Source organism: Orcinus orca, chromosome 3 (genome assembly GCF_937001465.1).
Source record: "Orcinus orca chromosome 3, mOrcOrc1.1, whole genome shotgun sequence".
Lineage (NCBI taxonomy): Eukaryota > Metazoa > Chordata > Mammalia > Artiodactyla > Delphinidae > Orcinus > Orcinus orca.
Genome location: NC_064561.1, coordinates 63026467 through 63030846, shown reverse-complemented (window position 1 = coordinate 63030846; position 4380 = coordinate 63026467). Strand labels below are relative to the sequence as shown.

Here is a 4380-nt window from a genome sequence, read left to right as displayed (position 1 = left end):
CCCCGCCCCAGCAAACTGGGGGCTGGCGAATAAGCCAGAACTGCAAACAGTCCTGGATGCTTTGAGCCCCACCCCGGCAAACCGGGGGCCTGTGAATAAGCATTGAGTGTTTTGGGCACTGATCCATGAGATGTCCTCAGTATAATCAGAATGGTGGGAACACAAGGAAATGTCCTTGTGCTACTTCAGTATAATCAAAATAATGGTGGGAACGTTGTGCTGCTTTTGTGCTCAAGGACGAAGCACGGCATGTTTTCAAGAAAGCCCATTAATGCTTGTATAATCAATAGAAGCATATGTTGCTGCTTTGGCATTTCTGGAATGTTAAGAAAATAAGTCTTAAAATGTAAACATAGATAATGCTTTAATAAAAGCTACCACAGCAGGACAGACGGCGCTGTTTTGCCTGAGCGAGCGGCAGGCAGCCCTCTACTGCTGTGTTTCGGCACAATTCATCTCGTGTGATGAGCTTACTTTCGGCCCTGTCATAAGATAAACTACAACAAAATACACATTACTTTAAAATAAATTTAAAAATAAAATAAAATAAAAATATTGAGTCACCTGTCCAAAGCGAGTAGTAACACTAGGATTGGAATACAAGGCATTCTGCTCCCAAAGTTCCCACTTCTCTGAACATGTGTTTCCTTACTGGTGAAAAGTAAGCAGGACAGAGAGTCAGGGAGACAAATGGCTATTCCTATGAAAACCAATTAAAAGTAACTTTAGTCCAGGGTCGGGAGAGAAATTAACATCTATTGAACATCAGGTATGTTTCAGTCACTATACACAAACATCTCACCCCATTTAATTGTCACAGAAGCCCAGGCTAGGTGGGCACTCTGAAATCCGATCAGGTAGGGTAAACAATTTTCCCAGGCTCTCACAGCTAAGTAAGTTGCAGAGGAGAATCTGAATCCTGCTTAGTCTGCCTCTAAAATCCTTACAGCCTCCCTGGGGCACACTTACACATTCAGCATATGCATGTGTCCTCATGGCAAAAAGACAAGAAAGCCAGAGATGAATGCATAGGCAGCAGCAAATGAGATCACCCTGCTCCAGGGATGAAAAACCACCGTGACAGCAATTGTGGGGCTTTCACAGCGTCACCAGTCAACCCAGTCTGTTCCTCCCTCCCCTCCCTTCTCTCTCTCTCAAAAACCACTGACTTTTCCCTTTCACCTTGTGAGACAGGGAAGTCAAGTTATTACCAAGTTAAACATGTTTATTCTCTTCCTATTCATTGAGGATTCATCTACCTTTCTGAGGAAGCGTGGCCTTTTGTGGGTAATGGTGCCAGAAATGGCATGAATTGCTAGTTGAAATCCTAGCAATATTCAGCAAGGATTATCATAATGTTATGGATGTCTTTAACCAGCTCCCCACTCAGAATACATACACACCCTCGAAACTGGTTTGGAATTTACCAGCAACCTTCCAAGTTGATGGGTTAATTAACTTGCAGGCAATGTATGACATGTCATGAAACATCTAAAGTCAAGCAGCACAGAAGGTATAAAACTTAAAGCTACAGTTTCTCACCCATTATTTTGTAGAGTTTTTTTTTTAAAACACTTGTTTCCTTTCACTTAATAAAAACAAAAAAACAGTATTTCCCACCCCACACCCCTTGGTTCATAGAATCAAGGGAACACAAAATGAAAACTCTGGGTGAAAATATTCGTTGACATAAATATATAAGACAGCCCCCAAATCTCCCTAGCTTAAAACCAGTCATTGGCTTTCACGTTCTTTTAGGATGGAGCCCAGGCATCCCAGGCTGCTCTATCAAGCGCTTGTGATCAGATGGCTGCCCACGCTCATCCCAAAGCCTGACATGTCCTGCCACAAACTCAGTACTCAGGCTCTACAGAGTACGGGCTGTTCCCAGAAGGTCCCAGGTCCTCTCCTGCCTTCATGCCTTTACACCTGTGGATCTCTCAACAGTCCCTCATTTCTTTACCAGGCTAACTCCTGCTCACCTCTCCAAACTCAGCCCAGGTGCTACCTCTTCAGGCAAGTCTTCCCTAACTTCCACTGGAGTCTCCCGAGGCATCATGTGCTGATCCTCACCACACTACGTTTCACACGATTTTACATCAGTCTCTTTATTTGGTGCTACCTCCAAAGCTGGGAACTCCATGCAAATCTCTCACTGCTATCAAGACCCAACAAAGGGCCAGACACATAGTAAGCACTCAGAGCATCTTTGCTGAATGAAAGAGTGAATGAATGAATGAAAGATGATCACTTAGCTATTCATTTTCCCACAAACTCTGAGCACATCATGGAAATTGAGAGAGATGATCGTTCCCTTCCTTAAAATGCTGCTTCTACCCCAAGGACCCATACGGTCCAACACAGCCAGAAGTATCTCAAGGCTGCAGAAACCCTAGTCCAAAGCAGTATCCAGATGAGCTCATTATCTAGATGAGCCCAGGGGTATCCACCAAACTCAAGATACTTGCGATCAGTAACAAAACCAAAGCTAGGCCAAAATCCTGAAACTGGCTCCCGTCTGAAATGGTCTAGAAACTCACTTTGGTCCAGATCTTTCTAGCATGAGGCCAGTGTAAGTATGTTTGTGTGTTTGTATTCATCATAAAAGCAGTAGATAGAAAAGAAAGCTCCACCACTCTAAATCCCAGCTGCCAGGAAGGGGACGGATACATGCAGCTGTGAGCTCGAGAGCTACCTGGAGTCCAAGAGCAGGCCTAGGTCCCAGCACCCTGCGTGCACCGAGCCTCTATGCTAGACCATGGGAACCCTAAAGCCTCGGATCCGTGTGGCAGCTGGGCCTGGGGCAGCCGTAGGGCGTGGCCTGCCTGGACCAGAGCCGCATGTGCCTCTGCATCACTTTGAAGAATGGTTTGCGGCAAGATGCCCAGCGGGAGGACTTCCGCATCTTCCAGCCTGGGCCAAGGCTAGAGGTCCTAAAACCCTGGGAAGGATAAGCCCAACCTGCTGACCCAGAAGAGGAATTTCCGGTCTGCCCTAAACCAGAAGGAAGTATTTTATTGCATTTGGTCTAGGACAGAGCAAGGACCCCCCAGGATCTGCACTAGATCTACGAGTTTGTGACCTCAGGAGCTGGGGACTTTCCTGAGCCGGATACCTCTCCAGACACCAGTGGCAGATGTGGTACCTCTGACGCCCAGAAGGAGTTCCTGAGTGACATGGGCTTGGCCCCATTACCAGATGGGGGCCCTCGAGCCTGAGTGTGGACCCTGAGCACACTCCTCAGCTTTTGCTGAGCCCCACCTTAAACATCCCTGTTCCCTGCCCTAACTTGGACCCCCGCTCCCACTCCCAATAGTCCACTGTGGCAGCTTACCTGAGGAAGGTGAGTACCAGCTGTGGCATGGGAGGGGCTGGAGCTGGGGAGACGGCCCCTTACACTCTCTCATCCCTCTCTCTTAAGATTGCTGCTGTCACTGCTCAGAGTGGAAGTTCAAGGGGACCACCTCCTACCTGGGTACCAAGTCTTCCAGCAGACTGTCTTCTGCCCCAGGGGCCTGTGGCTGGTGGGGTCAGATGCAGGGGACAGGGCACTGCTTGGACAGCCAATAAGAGTGTCAGACCCCAGGGTATGACAGGCTACATGAGGCTGTGCTGAGCTGCCTTGCAGGGGGGTGGGGGGAGGAAGCGGGGAGCTCTGCAGAGAGCTTGGCAGCAGCTATGGGCCCAGAGGCTGGGGTACTGCCACTGGTACTGGGCCATGGGCTAGACCGCCTTCCTGATGGTGGCCACCAGCACGATGGCGAGGCCCCCAAGGGCAAGAAAGGAGGCATGTTCCACCTGGAACCTTTTGTGGCAAACCTGATCATCTTCAGGGAAGGAAGCAGACACCATCTACACCCTGTAATTCTCTTGCTGGGGACTCGTGGTTCCAGGACCAGCTGTCTATCAAGAGGCTCCTGGTGGTCAAGGTTGTTCCCACGTGCCTCAGCACCCTGCCAGATATGGCCCATTTAGAGGGTACCTCCTCCCTGGGGCATACCTTGAACCTGCACATTTCCAACAGCCACTTACTCTCCCTCACCTTGAACCAGTACAAGGCTTATCTCCAAGACCTGGTCAAGGAGGTGGATTTCTAGGTCACTGGGAAGGCCTGAACCCTTGCTCATCATGGGTATAGGGCCCTCAGCCCTCACCTCAACCAAGAAACGGGTTCTTGAGACAGGCCGAAAACCCCTCAAACGTAAAGCAACGTATAGAGAGTGGAAATTAGCCCATAATATGATTCTCCAGAGAGAGCCATTGCTAAGAGTATGGCCCACATACTGTGAGCCCGCAAGACAAAATCCAGTTTAAAATATTTTTTTTAATATTTCTATTAGTTGCCACAAAATAAAAATCTAAAGGTTCATGTAACTGAGA

At 48.4% G+C, this 4380-nt stretch overlaps 1 pseudogene; it reads left to right on the top strand.

The window, feature by feature from the left end:
- The first annotated feature begins 2758 nt into the window (after nt 1-2758).
- LOC101288938 (interferon regulatory factor 3-like) lies at nt 2759-4097 on the top strand (annotated as a pseudogene).
- Nucleotides 4098-4380: the final 283 nt, after the last annotated feature.